This window comes from Arachis ipaensis, chromosome B4 (assembly GCF_059453495.1).
Source record: "Arachis ipaensis isolate K30076 ecotype BB chromosome B4, ASM5945349v1, whole genome shotgun sequence".
Lineage (NCBI taxonomy): Eukaryota > Viridiplantae > Streptophyta > Magnoliopsida > Fabales > Fabaceae > Arachis > Arachis ipaensis.
In genome coordinates, this window is record NC_142439.1 from 122,103,489 (window position 1) to 122,120,447 (window position 16,959).

The 16,959-nt window shown below is 39.3% G+C and overlaps 1 non-coding gene across 1 annotated transcript; it reads right to left on the bottom strand.

Moving 5' to 3' along the window:
- Positions 1-7,189: 7,189 nt before the first annotated feature.
- LOC148569028 (small nucleolar RNA R71) lies at positions 7,190-7,297 on the bottom strand. The gene has a single exon (XR_015881868.1). It is a non-coding gene; the product is annotated as a small nucleolar RNA R71 (small nucleolar RNA).
- Positions 7,298-16,959: the final 9,662 nt, after the last annotated feature.

The following is a 16,959-nucleotide window of genomic DNA, read 5'->3' on the forward strand; positions in this document are numbered from 1 at the left end:
TGGGTAAAGTTAAACATCTTCTATTACGGACTCACAGATATGGCTAAGATGTCCTTAGACCATTTTGCTAGTGGTTCAATCCACATGAGAAAGACAATTGAGGAAGCTCACGAGCTCATTGAGATAGTTATCAGTAATCAGCATCTGTACTCAGTTGTTGAGACTTCAATGAAAGGAGAGGTTAAGACAGTATTCACTGAGTCAGACCCTCCTGAACAAAGTGAGTCATTAACCCAACAACCCTTGCACAACAAACATTGAAACTGGAAGAGATGTTGCAAGAAGCCTGAGCCTCTAACAAGAATATAGAGGCACAATTGAGTCAAGCTAGACAGCACTTGTCTGAACAGATAAGAGAAGAGTGCCAAGCTCTTCAATTAGAGAGTACCCTGAACACCCAGCCTCATACAGTAAGAGGCAGGGAAAGGAAGAAATGGCAGCAGATGAACAAGCTTCAGCCCAGGGTACCATCAAAGGCATTGAATGCCCAGAAAGGGATGGTAGCCAGGGCGTCCAATGCCCAAAAGGGGGCAGCCCAGGCATTGAATGCCAGCCTAAGGGAGACCAGACACGTGTAAGTGCTGAGAACACCTCTCCTAAGCAGGTTAGTGACCCTTCTTTAGGCACTATAGATACTCACTCTGCACCACTCATGGCCCTCGAGTATAAGGCAAAGTTACCATACCCTCAAACACTCTAGAAAGCAGAAAAGGATAGGTAATTTGTCAAATTGTTAGAAGCTTTTAAGAAGCTGGAGATCAAAATTCTCTTTGCAGAGGCTCTTAAACAAATGCCTTCATATGATAAGTTCATGAAGGAAATACTGAACAACAAGAGGGATTGGAGGGAAGTAGAGACAGTAGCTCTTACTAAGGAGTGCAATGCAGTCATTCAAAGGAACTTTCCTCAGAAACTGCAGAGATATAACAACCAGAGTTTTTCACAGTAAAACTGTTTTAATAAAATAATTTTTTAAGTGCCCAAAGTAGATTCAAAATTTAGAAGTTTTAAATTGAAATTATAAAGGTGAAATTTGAATTCAATAGATTTTTCTGAGATGGAAAACGTATCTTTTTTGAAAAGTTTTGTAAAAATGCGTACTAGCGCTTAAGCCGGAAGTACTAGCTCTAGTCTGTCCAGTACCGCGTATTTTGGAAAATAAGATTTTGAAAATTGATTTATTATTTTGAAAGGACAAAAATAATTTAGAATTGAAAACCGGACACTAATCTTAAAGGTTTTGGCCCAAAGTGCGCCAAACGGACCAAAAACGCTAACAGGTTGGACTGGACCCAAATTGGGCCCAAGACCCAACATATATATGCTCATTAAATAAGCATTTCAGCTCATTTCCACCCCAAAATAAGAAAGGGGGCGCTGCATAGAGAAGAGAGGAGAAGAGGGTGATGTTACTATTCATCATCACTTTTCAGGAGCCATAACTTGAGCTACGAAGCTCCGATTGACGAGCCATTTACAGCCACGCGAATCTCTCGTCGAGCTCTTCATTTCTATCTAAGCAAATATGGTAAGAAATCATGTCTCAAGCTTCAGTTTCCTACCCTAGTTTCTCTGTGTTTTTTGTTATAGTTTTTTAGTAGATTTTGTGGTTTTTGTTGTTTAGGTGATCTCTATTAGTGGGTAACCGTTGGGCTTTACCTCAATCCCCTTTTGACAAGGTAATCCTCATATACTCTTATAGTTTTGTACGTTGTGGTTTCTAGGTTTTGATTTTGGGTGATATATGTGTTGTTAGTTTGAGCTTTGGTACTTTTTGGAGTTATCTTGGCTTTTTGGTGGTTTCGTGCGTGGAGGATAATCGACCAAGGTATGGTTTCGGTTTTCTCTATGTAACATATAATATTTTTGAAAACTTAGGCTAGTGGACCATAAGATAGGATTGAATAATGTTGGTGTATGCCTAATTATTTATGAAATTATGTATGATGAAGAGGATTATAGGAAATGTTGGAATGTATAACATATGTTTATGATACTTGTTGAAGGATATTGATGATTTATGATGTGTTATGATATACTATGATGATGGTTGTGGGTTTTGAATCTTATGGTTGGTGATGATATTGGATGGTGTTGATTTTGAGTTAATGTTGCATGAGGATGCATTATTGATGTTGAGCTATGATTGATGGTGGATGACTATTATGATGATGATGGTGGTAAGTGAAGTATTTATGTATGACGAATTATTGATGTGTGCCGTTGTTGCATATGGTTTGAGAGATTAATAGAATGAATGATGATTAGGTGTGAAAATGGTAAAATTGTGAATTTTAGGTGTGGAATGAATTGAAAGACATAGCGATATAATTTAGACACATTGGGGTTGGTTTGGATGTAGAGCAATTGATTTTGGATTGAGAGGTTTGGTGAAATAGAGTTTTAATGTTTTTGGTAAAAACGGATTTTTGGTGAACTTTGACGGATCATAACTTGAGCCTTAATTTTCAAAATTTGTTGAAATTTGCTTTTAATTAAAGTTCATTGAAAAATCTTTAAATGGATATAAAGTTTATAGGGAATGGATTTTTGTAGAGGAAGTTATGATCATTCAAAGTTTGGTGTCAAAATCTGAATTATGTGAATGCTGTAGAATTTGTGATTTCTGGTTTATGTGCGCACTCACACACGGGGTTATGGCTACTGTTGGGAGCGCTAGCACGCTCTTTGCGCACACACAACCAACGAAGCTTTGCAAGCTGTGCGCACGCACACCCCTGTGCGCATACACACGTTGGAAGGTGCACTCTGTATAGGGCATTCGCATGTCTTGTGCGGATGAACAGAGTTGAGATTTTCCCCATATGCGTACGTACACTGCCCTATTTTTCGATCAAAACCTTGTTTTTAACTATTTCACCTTTCCGACAAGCTTGTAAACTTCCGTAATACTTGTTTAAAACCTTTTTTCCAGTTTTAGGATCTTGAATCAAGGGAAAAAATAATAAAAGAATAGAAAGGGTATCTTAGTGATGAGTTAGAGCCGGTGACCTAGGTTTGTGATGAGCGGATAATTTATACGCTTTTTGGCATTGTTTTTAGTATGTTTTTAGTAGGATCTAGTTACTTTTAGGGATGTTTTCCTTAGTTTTTATGTTAAATTCACATTTCTGGACTTTACTATGAGTTTGTGTGTTTTTCTGTGATTTCAGGTATTTTCTGGCTGAAATTGAGGGACTTGAGCAAAAATCAGATTCAGAGGTTGAAAAAGGACTGCTGATGCTGTTGGATTCTGACCTCCCTGCACTCAAAGTGGATTTTCTGGAGCTACAGAACTCGAAATGGCGCGCTTCCAAATGCATTGGAAAGTAGACATCCAGGGCTTTCTAGAAATATATAATAGTCCATACTTTGGCCAAGAATTGATGACGTAAACTGGCGTTCAACGCTAGCCTTCTGCCCAAATCTGGCGTCCAGCGCCAGAAAAGGATCCAAAACCAGAGTTGAACGCCCAAACTGGCACAGAAACTGGCGTTCAACTCCACAAATGGCCTCTGCACGTACTACACTTAAGCTCAGCCCAAACACACACCAAGTGGGCCCCGGAAGTGGATTTATGCATCAATTACTTACTCATGTAAACCCTAGTGACTAGTTTATTAAAAATAGGACCTCTTACTATTGTATTAGGCATCTTTGGTCTCAGTTTTATTCCATTGTTCATCTTAGGAGACTATTGATCTCGTTTAGGGGGCTGGCCATCTCGGCCATGCCTGGACCTTCACTTATGTATTTTCATACGGTAGAGTTTCTACACTCCAAAGATTAAGGTGTGGAGCTCTGCTGTTCCTCAAAGATTAATGCAAAGTACTACTGTTTTCTATTCAATTCTTCTTATTTCGCTTCTAAGATATCCATTCGCACCCAAGAACGTGATGAAGGTGATGATTATGTGTGACGCTCATCATCCTTCTCCTTTATGAACGCGTGCCTGACAAACACTTCTGTTCTACATGAATTAAGCTAGAATGAATATCTCTTAGATCTCCTAACCGGAATCTTCGTGGCGTAAGCTAGAATGATGGCGGCATTCAAGAGAATCCAGAAGGTCTAAACCTTGTCTGTGGTATTCTGAGTAGGATTCAATGATTGAATGACTGTGACGAGCTTCAAACTCGCGATTGTTGGGCGTTAGTGACAGACGCAAAAGGAGGGTGAATCCTATTCCAGCATGATCGGGAACCGACAGATGAATAGCCGTGCCGTGACAGGGTGCGTGAGCATATTATTCACTGAGAGGAGGGGATGTAGCCACTGACAACGGTGATGCCCTTGCATACAGCCAGCCATGGAAAGGAGTAAGACAGATTGGATGAAGATAGCAGGAAAGCAGAGGTTCAGAGGAACGAAAAGCATCTCCATTCGCTTATCTGAAATTCCTACCAATGATTTACATAAGTATCTCTATCCCTATTTTATTATATAATATTCGAAAACACCATTATCACTTTATATCTGCCTGACTGAGATTTACAAGGTGACCATAGCTTGCTTCATACCAACAATCTCCGTGGGATTCGACCCTTACTCACGTAAGGTATTACTTGGACGACCCAGTGCACTTGCTGGTTAGTTGTATCGAAGTTGTGACAATTATAAATTAAGATCAAAGCACCAAGCTTTGGAGCCATTACCAGGGATTGTTCGAGCCTGGACATCACAATTTCGTGCACCAAGTTTTTGGCGCCGTTGCCGGGGATTGTTCGAGTTTGGACAACTAACGGTTCATCTTGTTGCTCAGATTAGGTAATTTTCTTTTTGTTTTCTTTTCAAAAAAAATTTTCAAAAACCTTTCAAAAATTCCTCACTTGTTTTCGAAAAAAAAAAATTTTACTAAAAATAATGTTTTCAAAAATAAATTATCCTATGGCTTCAAAATTTTTAAGAATGAATTCTAGTGTTTCATGAAGCATGTTGAAGCCTATCTGGCTGTAAAGCCATACCCAAACTGCTTTGGGATTGGCTAATCACTTCAGTGGAGTCATGCCCAATCCTTCTGGATAGGGTATGTCAGGCTTGTCATGTCTGAATTACACTCATATTTTTATTAAAGCTTGGCTGGCTATTAAGCCATGCCTGACCCTTTGATTGGAGCTTTAAGACTAACATGGCAAGATTCCTGGAATTCATATTAAAAATTTTGAAATCCTTATTTTTATTTTTCACAATAATTTTCGAAAAAAAAATAATAAATAAAAATACAAAAAAATTAGAAAATCATAAAAATCAAAAATATTTTTGTGTTTCTTGTTTGAGCCTTGAGTCATGTTATAAGTTTGGTGTCAATTGCATATGCATCTTGCATTTTTTCGAAAATATCATGCATTCATAGTGTTCTTCATGATCTTCAAGTTGTTCTTGGTAAGTCTTCTTGTTTGATCTTGATGATTTTTTGTTTTGTGTCTTTTCATGTTTATCATATGCATTCTTGAATTCTTAGTGCATAAGCATTAAAGAATTCTAAGTTTGGTGTCTTGCATGTTTTCTTTGCATTAAAAATTTTTCAAAATTGTGTCTATGATGTTCATCTTGACATTCAAAGTGTTCTTGGTGTTCATCTTGACATTCATAGCATTCTTGCATGCATCACATGTTTTGATCTAAAAATTTCATGCATTGCATAATTTTCACGTTTTCATAAAAATTCAAAAAAAAAAAATCAAAAAAATATCTTCCCCTTTTTCTCTCATCAAATTCGAAAATTTGAGTTGACTTTTTCAAAAATTTTTAAAATCAAGTTGTTTCTTATGAGTCAAATCAAATTTTCAATTTGAAAATCTTATCTTTTTCAAAATCTTTTTCAAAATTCAAAATCTTTTTCAAAATTCATGATTATTTTCGAAAATTCCAAAAAAATAATTTTCAAAAACCTTTTTCTTATTTTTATACCAAATTTTTGAAAATAACATAAACAATTAATGTTTTGATTCAAAAATTTGAAGTTTGTTACTTGCTTGTTAAGAAAGATTCAAACTTTAAGTTCTAGAATCATATCTTGTGATTTCTTATGAATCAAGTCATTAATTGAGATTTTAAAAATCAAATCTTTTTCAAAACTAATTTCTATCATATCTTTTCAAAAATATCTTCTCATCTTATCTTTTTCAAAAATTTGATTTTCAAAATATCTTTTCTAACTTCCTAACTTCTTATCTTTTCAAAATTGATTTTCAAAATTTGTTTCAACTAACTAACTAACTTTTTGTTTGTTTCTTAACTTTTTCAAAACTACCTAACTAACTCTCTCTCTCTAATTTTCGAAAATATCTTCCCTCTTTTTCAAAAACTTCTTTTTTATTAACTAATTATTTTTATTTTTTATATAAAAAAAATAATAAATAAATAAAAATATTTCGAAAAAAATACTAACCTTTTTCAAAAACTATTTTCAAAAATCACTAACTCTTTTTCAAAAATTGTTTTCGAAAATTCACTTCCCCCTCTCATCTTCTTCTATTTGTTTATTGATATACTAACATCTTTCCTTCAACTCTCCAAAAATCCGAACCCCCTCTCTCTCTGAGTTCAGATTTTCTTCCCTTCTTTTCTTCTACTAACACAAGGATCCCTATATTGTGGTATAAAGGATCCATATTATTATTACTATTTTTTCTGTGCCATCTTCTTTGTCATATGAGCAGGAGCAAGGACAAGAACATTCTTGTTAAAGTAGATCCAGAACCTGAAAGGACTCTGAAGAAAAAAATTAAGAGAAGCTAAAATACAACAATCCAGAGATAACCTTTCAGAAATTTTCGAACAGGAAAAGGAGATGGCAGCCGAAAATAATAATAATATAAGGAAGATGCTTGGTGACTTCACTGCACCTAATTCCAATTTACATGGAAGAAGCATCTCCATTCCTGCCATTGGAGCAAACAACTTTGAGCTGAAACCTCAATTAGTTTCTCTGATGCAGCAGAACTGCAAGTTTCATGGACTTCCATCTGAAGATCCCTTTCAGTTCTTAACTGAATTCTTGCAGATATGTGATACTGTTAAGACTAATGGAGTAGATCCTGAAGTCTACAGGCTCATGCTTTTCCCTTTTGCTGTAAGAGACAGAGCTAGATTATGGTTGGATTCTCAACCCAAAGACAGCCTGAACTCTTGGGATAAGCTGGTCACGGCTTTCTTAGCCAAGTACTTTCCTCCTCAAAAGCTGAGCAAGCTTAGAGCTGATGTTCAAACCTTCAGACAGAAAGAAGGTGAATCCCTCTATGAAGCTTGGGAAAGATACAAACAGTTGACCAAAAAGTGTCCTTCTGACATGCTTTCAGAATGGACCATCCTGGATATATTCTATGATGGTTTATCTGAGCTATCAAAGATGTCACTGGACACTTCTGCAGGTGGATCCATTCACCTAAAGAAAACGCCTGCAGAAGCTCAAGAACTCATTGACATGGTTGCTAATAACCAGTTCATGTACACTTCTGAAAGGAATCCTGTGAATAATGGGACGCCTATGAAGAAGGGAGTTCTTGAAGTTGATACTCTGAATGCCATATTGGCTCAGAATAAAATATTGACTCAGCAAGTCAATATGATCTCTCAGAGTCTGCATGGAATGCAAGCTGCATCCAACAGTACTCAAGAGGCATCTTCTGAAGAAGAAGCCTATGATCCTGAGAACCCTGCAATAGCAGAGGTGAATTACTTAGGTGAACCTTATGGAAACACCTATAACTCAACATGGAGAAATCATCCAAATTTCTCATGGAAGGATCAAAAGCCCCAACAAGGCTTTAATAATGGTGGAAGAAACAGGTTTAGCAATAGCAAGCCTTTTCCATCATCAACTCAGCAACAGACAGAGAACTCTGAACAAAATGCTTCTAATTTAGCAAATCTAGTCTCTGATCTATCTAAGGCCACTGTAAGTTTCATGAATGAAACAAGATCTTCCATTAGAAATCTGGAAGCACAAGTGGGCCAGCTGAGTAAAAGGATCACTGAAATCCCTCCTAGTACTCTCCCAAGCAATACAGAAGAGAACCCAAAAGGAGAGTGCAAGGCCATTGACATAAGCGCCATGGCCGAACCTGTGAGAAGAGGAGAGGACGTGAATCCCAAGGAGGAAGACCTCCTGGGACGTCCAGTGATCAATAAGGAGCTTCCCTCTGAGGAACCAAAGGAATCTGAGGCTCATCTAGAGACCATAGAGATTCCATTGAACCTCCTTATGCCCTTCATGAGCTCTGATGAGTATTCCTCTTCTGAAGAGAATGAGGATGTCACTGAAGAGCAAACTGCCAAGTTTCTTGGTGCAATCATGAAGCTGAATGCCAAATTGTTTGGCATTGATGCTTGGGAAGTTGAACCTCCCTTGTTCATCAATGAACTAAGTGATCTGGATCAACTGACATTGCCTCAGAAGAGACAGGATCCTGGAAAGTTCATAATACCCTGTACCATAGGCACCATGATCTTTAAGGCTCTGTGTGACCTTGGTTCAGGAATAAACCTCATGCCCCTCTCTGTAATAGAGAAACTGGGAATCTATGGGGTGCAAGCTGCTAAAATCTCACTAGAGATGGCAGACAGCTCAAGAAAACAGGCTTATGGACAAGTAGAAGATGTATTAGTAAAGGTTGAGGGCCTTTACATCCCTGCTGATTTCATAGTCCTGGATACTGGAAAGGAAGAGGATGAATCCATCATCCTAGGAAGACCTTTCCTGGCCACAGCAAGAGCTGTGATTGATGTTGACAGAGGTGAAATATTCCTTCAATGGAATGAGAACTCCCTTGTGTTTAAAACTCAAGGATCTCCCTCTGCAACCATGGAGAGGAAGCATAAAAAGCTTCTCTCCAAGCAGAGTCAACCAGAGCCCCCATAGTCAAACTCTAAGTTTGGTGTTGGAGAGTTTCAACAAAGCTCTGCACATCTGTGAGGCTCCCTGAGAGCCCACTATCAAGCTATTGACATTAAAGAAGCGCTTGTTGGGAGGCAACCCAATGTTTATCTAATTCTTATTTTTCATGTTTTCTTAGGTTCATGATCATGTGGAGTCACAAAATAAATAGAAAAATTGAAAACGGAATCAAAAACAGCAGAAGAAAAATCACACCCTGGAGGAGCATCTGTCTGGCGTTCAGCGCCAGAACAGAGCATGGTTCTGGCGCTGAACGCCCAAAATGGGCAGCTTCTGGGCGCTGAACGCCAGAACAGGCATGGTTCTGGCGTTCAACGCCAGAAATGGCACACAAATGGGCGTTGAACGCCCAAAATGGCCACCAACCTGGCGCTGAACGCCCAGAGTTGGGTACAAGGGCATTTTTACATGCCTAATGGTGCAGGGATGTAAATGCCTTGAACACCTCAGGATCTGTGGACCCCACAGGATCCACTCAGGATCTGTGGACCCCACAGGATCCACTCAGGACCTGTGGACCCCACAGGATCCCCACCTACCTCCACTCACTTCTTCCCACCACTCTCTTTCACACAACCCCATAAACACTCTTCCTTAAAAACCCCTCACCAATCACCTCAAGCTCTCTTCCCCACTAAACCTTCACCACTCACATCCACCCACTCTTCCCAATAAACCTACCTCATAAACTCCACCTACCTTCAAAATTCAAAACCAATTTCCCACCCAAACCCACCCATATAGCCGAACCTTAACCCCCCTCCCTTCCCTATATAAAGCCCTCCATTCTTCTTCAAACTCACACAACACAACCCCTCTATACCCTTCTTGGCCGAACCACATCACCCTCTCCCTCTCCTCCATTTCTTCTTCTTCATCATCTATTCTTTTGTTTATTGCTCGAGGGCGAGCAATATTCTAAGTTTGGTGTGGTAAAAGCATAGCTTTTTTGTTTTTCCATTACCATTGATGGCATCTAAGACCGGAGAATCCTCTAGAAGAGGGAAAGGGAAGATAAAAGCTTCCACATCCGAGTCATGGGAGATGGAAAGGTTCATCTCCAAAGCCCATCAAGACCACTTCTATGATGTTGTGGCCAAGAAGAAGGTGATCCCTGAGGTCCCTTTTAAACTCAAAAGAAATGAGTACCCGGAGATCCGACATGAAATTCAAAGAAGAGGTTGGGAAGTTCTAACAAAACCCATCCAACAAGTCGGCATCCTAATGGTTCAAGAGTTCTATGCCAATGCATGGATCACCAAGAACCATGATCAAAGTAAGAACCCGGATCCAAAAAACTATGTTACAATGGTTCGGGGGAAATACTTAGATTTTAGTCCGGAGAATGTGAGGTTGGCGTTCAACTTGCCATACATGGAAGAGAACGCACGCCCCTACACAAGGAGAGTCAACTTTGATCAAAGGTTGGACCAAGTCCTTATGGACATATGTGTAGAAGGAGCTCAATGGAAGATTGACTCCAAAGGCAAGCCGGTTTAACTAAGAAGATTGGACCTCAAGCCTATAGCTAGAGGATGGTTGGAGTTTATTCAATGCTCAATCATTCCCACTAGCAACCGGTCTGAAGTTACTATAGACCGGGCCATCATGATCCATAGCATCATGATTGGAGAAGAGGTGGAAGTTCATGAGATTATACCTCAAGAACTCTACAAGGTGGCTGACAAGTCCTCCACCATGGCAAGGTTAGCCTTTCCTCACCTCATTTGCCACCTATGCAATTCAGCGGGGATTGACATAGAGGGAGATATCCTCATCAAAGAGGACAAGCCCATCACTAAGAAAAAGATGGAGCAAGCAAGAGAGCCCAGTCATGGAGCTCAAGAGGCGCAAGAAGCTCATCACCATGAGATTCTGGAAATGCCTCAAATGCACTTTCCTCCACAAAACTATTGGGAGCACATCAACACCTCCCTAGGAGAACTGAGTTCCCATATGGGACAACTAAGGGTGGAACATCAAGAGCACTCCATCATGCTTCATGAAATAAGAGAAGATCAAAAAGCAATGAGGGAGGAGCAACAAAGACAAGGAAGAGACATAGAAGAGCTCAAGGACATCATTGGTTCCTCAAGAAGGAAACGCCACCATCACTAAGGTGGATTCATTCCTTGCTCTTACTTCTTCTGTTTTTCGTTTTCTATGTTATGTACTTATCTGTGTTTGTGTCTTCATTACATGATCATTAGTAGTTAGTAAACTCTGTCTTAAAGTTATGAATGTCCTATGAATCCATCACCTCTCTTAAATGAAAAATGTTTTAATTCAAAAGAACAAGAAGTACATGAGTTCGAATTTATCCTTGAACTTAGTTTAATTATATTGATGTGGTGACAATGCTTCTTGTTTTCTGAATGTATGCTTGAACAGTGCATATGTCTTTTGAAGTTGTTGTTTAAGAATGTTAAATATGTTGGCTCTTGAAAGAATAATGACTAGGAGACATGTTATTTGATAATCTGAAAAATCATAAAAATGATTCTTGAAGCAAGAAAAAGCAGCAAAGAACAAAGCTTGCAAAAAAAAAAAGGGCGAAAAAAAATAGAAAGAAAAAGAAAAAGCAAGCAGAAAAAGCCAATAACCCTTAAAACCAAAAGGCAAGGGCAATAAAAAGGATCCCAAGGCTTTGAGCATCAGGGGTTAGGAGGGCCTAAAGGAATAAAATCCTGGTCTAAGCGGCTAAACCAAGCTGTCCCTAACCATGTGCTTGTGGCGTGTAGGTGTCAAGTGAAAACTTGAGACTGAGCGGTTAAAGTCAAGGTCCAAAGCAAAAACAAAGAGTGTGCTTAAGAACCCTGGACAACTCTAATTGGGGACTTTAGCAAAGCTGAGTCACAATCTGAAAAGGTTCACCCAATTATGTGTCTGTGGCATTTATGTATCCGGTGGTAATACTGGAAAACAAAGTGCTTAGGGCCACGGCCAAGACTCATAAAGAAGCTGTGTTCAAGAATCATCATACTGAACTAGGAGAATCAATAACACTATCTGAACTCTGAGTTCCTATAGATGCCAATCATTCTGAACCTCAATGGATAAAGTGAGATGCCAAAACTATTCAAGAGGCAAAAAGCTATAAGTCCCGCTCATATGATTGAAGCTATGTTTCATTGATAGTTTGGAATTTATAGTATATTCTCTTCTTTATATCCTATTTGATTTTCAGTTGCTTAGGGACAAGCAACAATTTAAGTTTGGTGTTGTGATGAGCGGATAATTTATACGCTTTTTGGCATTGTTTTTAGTATGTTTTTAGTAGGATCTAGTTACTTTTAGGGATGTTTTCCTTAGTTTTTATGTTAAATTCACATTTCTGGACTTTACTATGAGTTTGTGTGTTTTTCTGTGATTTCAGGTATTTTCTTGCTGAAATTGAGGGACTTGAGCAAAAATCAGATTCAGAGGTTGAAAAAGGACTGCTGATGCTGTTGGATTCTGACCTCCCTGCACTCAAAGTGGAGTTTCTAGAGCTACAGAACTCGAAATGGCGCGCTTCCAATTGCATTGGAAAGTAGACATCCAGGGCTTTCCAGCAATATATAATAGTCCATACTTTGGCCAAGAATTGACGACGTAAACTGGCGTTCAACTCCAGCCTTCTGCCCAAATCTGGCGTCCAGCGCCATCCAAAACCAGAGTTGAACGCCCAAACTGGCACAGAAACTGGCGTTCAACTCCACAAATGGCCTCTGCACGTGCTACACTTAAGCTCAGCCCAAACACACACCAAGTGGGCCCCGGAAGTGGATTTATGCATCAATTACTTACTCATGTAAACCCTAGTGACTAGTTTATTATAAATAGGACCTCTTACTATTGTATTAGGCATCTTTGGTCTCAGTTTTATTCCATTGTTCATCTTAGGAGACCATTGATCTCGTTTAGGGGGCTGGCCATCTCGGCCATGCCTGGACCTTCACTTATGTATTTTCATACGGTAGAGTTTCTACACTCCATAGATTAAGGTGTGGAGCTCTGCTGTTCCTCAAAGATTAATGCAAAGTACTACTGTTTTCTATTCAATTCTTCTTATTTCGCTTCTAAGATATCCATTCGCACCCAAGAACGTGATGAAGGTGATGATTATGTGTGACGCTCATCATCCTTCTCCTTTATGAACGCGTGCCTGACAAACACTTCTGTTCTACATGAATTAAGCTAGAATGAATATCTCTTAGATCTCCTAACCGGAATCTTCGTGGCGTAAGCTAGAATGATGGCGGCATTCAAGAGAATCCGGAAGGTCTAAACCTTGTCTGTGGTATTCTGAGTAGGATTCAATGATTGAATGACTGTGACGAGCTTCAAACTCGCGATTGTTGGGCGTTAGTGACAGACGCAAAAGGAGGGTGAATCCTATTCTAGCATGATCGGGAACCGACAGATGAATAGCCGTGCCGTGACAGGGTGCGTGAGCATATTATTCACTGAGAGGAGGGGATGTAGCCACTGACAACGGTGATGCCCTTGCATACAGCCAGCCATGGAAAGGAGTAAGACAGATTGGATGAAGATAGCAGGAAAGCAGAGGTTCAGAGGAACGAAAAGCATCTCCATTCGCTTATCTGAAATTCCTACCAATGATTTACATAAGTATCTCTATCCCTATTTTATTATATAATATTCGAAAACACCATTATCACTTTATATCTGCCTGACTGAGATTTACAAGGTGACCATAGCTTGCTTCATACCAACAATCTCCGTGGGATTCGACCCTTACTCACGTAAGGTATTACTTGGACGACCCAGTGCACTTGCTGGTTAGTTGTATCGAAGTTGTGACAATTATAAATTAAGATCAAAGCACCAAGCTTTGGAGCCATTACCAGGGATTGTTCGAGCCTGGACATCACAATTTCGTGCACCAGTTTGGAAGGTTTGTGTAACTTCTAGTTTTGAGTGGGGCGTGTTGTGTTGTGAAGTATGTGGCTGAAGGGATTTTTGAGAAGTTGGAAACTGGTGATGGATGTGACGAGTTGAAGGTTTGGAAACGAATGAGGAAATTATTGGATTATATGGGAGTGTGTGGAGCCTATATCTCCGGTGTAGCGGATTTCTCTACTGCATGATTAGTTGTTGTTAAGAGTGTGCAGGGCCTATATCCCTGGCGTAGCAGATTTTTCTGCTGCATGAGTAGTTATTGTTGTTTCCTTCTCTGTTGCATGAAGTGTGCGGGGCCTATATCCCTGGCGTAGTAGACTCCCTATTGCATGAGTGTGCAGGGCACTATATCTCTGGCGTAGCAGATTTGCTGCTGCATGAGTGTGCAGGACACTATATCTCTGGCATGGCAGAAAAGGCTACATCCGGAAGGATGTGTCAGGTTGGCATTTACGGACTGACAAGTGATAGCACGAGCGAATAGGACAGGCATTCATCATATGTATCTCTTATGTGCTTGTTTGCTTTGATTACTTGAGTTTGCCTAACTGTGTAATATACCTATTTGCTTCTTGAATTACTTGTTATATATGATTACTACCTGTGTTTTACTTGCTTGCATTATCTGTCATTGTCTGGTGTTGAGGTGGTGAGGTGGGCGGTGGCGATGAGATCGCTCGGAGGGTAGGTTGGTGAAGGCTGTGGGACAGCGGTGACTAATTTTAGTTAGAAATCCCTAAGTTTAGATACCTTTGTTTAGTATTTATAGTTTAAGTTATTTATTTCGTTAAGCCTGAATATCTGTTTGGTATGAAGCTCTAGGATTGCCTCCGGCATCCAGGAGTCTTATATCTTACATTACTGGGCATTGTTACCATACTGAGAACCTCCGGTTCTCATTCCATACTTTGTTGTTATTTTTTAGATACAGGTCACAACCCACCTCGGTGAGTTGTTTCGATGGTGACAGAGCGGAAGATCCTGGATATGTTTTGGAGTCCTTTTTGATTACTTTGTATTAATCTCTCACTTTTGTATTTATTTTGCCTAGAGGCTTACTTTGAGGGAGAAAAACTTGTATAAGTTGTTTTAAATTTCATAATTCTGTACTGTCTGTGTATAGCTAGCCGGCTCAAACTCCACTAGTCGTGGCTAGATCTTTATACTATCATACTCTTTTATTTTGTTATATTATATTTATTTCTTGTGCGTTAAGTTTGTAGCTTCGTGTGTATGGTTTGCTGATATAGAAAAATTTATTTTCCGTTAATAACTACCGGCAAGTGCACCGGGTTGTATCAAGTAATAAAACTCACTAGAGAGTGAGGTCGATCCCATGAGGATTAACGGATTAAGCAAACAATAGTTAATTGATTATCCTAGTTAGACTTCAGATTGGAGTAATAAGCAAACAGGAAATGTAAATTACTAGAAATTAAAAGAAAGCAATAAAGTATAGAAAGATAAAATGACAAAAGTGCAGAAAGTGTAGACAACCATGAAGTAAATAAAAGATAAAAGAAGCATTGGGATCAAGATATATTGCATTCTCTGGATCAAGTTCATTCTCATCTCTTCCTCAATCAATGCATTCATGATCTCCTTGGCAATCTTAAGTGATTGGATCCCAATTCCTTGGCAATCCAATCTTTCTAAGCTTGAACAATTTCCCAATTCCTTGATTTAATTGCTCATGGGAAGAGATGAACTTTGGTCACTGATTATACCACACACTTTCATAGATCAAAGTATTGGTAGGATTACATGTCACTATATCTATACAACCTCCAACCTAACCCGATGTGAGAAAGCGTTTCTAGCATGATTTCCTCATTCCTCTTCCAAGGTTCAGAGGAAATCCAAGTATAAACAATTTCTCTTCTGAGACAATTGCTCAATTAGATGAAGATCGAAACTTTTCAAGCAAAATCAAGAGAAAAGAAAGAGGAAGAAGAATGAAAACTATAATTGATCCATTAAATAACAATAGAGCTCTCTAACCCAATGAAAAGAGTTAGTTGTTCATTGCTTTGTTCAAACAGAAAACAAAGAAAGTGCATAAAAATAAAGATGAAGATTAAGAAATTAAAACTGAAATTGAAACTTCAAAATTCATAAATGAATATTACAAACTGGAACTAAACTACTACTAAGGAAGAAAAGAAAAGAAAAGGAAAGAAAAGTGTATAAGGGGAGGGGTCCGAAGACCCACTCCCAGTGGTGTGTGCCAGGGGATGTGTGTGTGCGTGATTCTGGACTCCCCCTCCAACCTAGAGTATCTCCTCCAATCCAGCTAATGCCTATATATAGGCTTACAAACTAAAAATTGAAAATACAAATTACAAATGAAAATTCCTAATCTAGATGCTTCTTGTGCTTTGGATTGAGTGATGCTAATGGGCTCTGCTTGCTTGAAGGGTGAGTGAATGATCAGGGCCTTAAGTGGTGCTGCAATTGTTCAAAAATGCTCCCAGGCCCTCTTCAGCGTTCGAATCAGCGTTGGCATGCAAACGTTCACTCCAACGCTCTTCCTCGTGTGTGCACGCACAAGGTAGTGTGCGTGGGCACACTGGCAAATTTCCTCTTGTGTGTACGCACACTCACCTGTGCATACGCCCACTAGCAAAAATTTCCAATGCTAGCGTTTGTTGTGAGCGTTGGAGGAAGCGTTGGTGGGCTAACGTTCTACTTGTGCGTACGCACACATGCCAATTCTCTTCTTGTGCGTATGCACACTGCTCCGTGCGTACGCACACATGGTGATTCTTCCGGCTTCCAACTTTTTAGATGTATCGAGAACGTTGGGGGTAACGTTGGTTCACCAACATTCCCTCCAACGTTTGCACCACTTTTTTATACAATGTTATGCCTGAGTCTTGGAAAATTGCCTAGCAACGTTGGTGAGCCAACTTTGGCCACCAACGTTGCTTCCTCTGCTTCTCTCTCACCCTTCCTCTGCTTCTACTTTACTTATCATCAAACAAATAAGTATATCAAAGTAATATACAAGATGATCTCTATTATACTAAGTGTGCTAATAATGCTCAAAATCATAACTTCACTTTGTGTGATCTATTTCATCATATTTACCCTGTATATTAACTAAAATTCACTTATGCTTGAGATTTTGTTTCATGTAAATATTTTTCATGCTT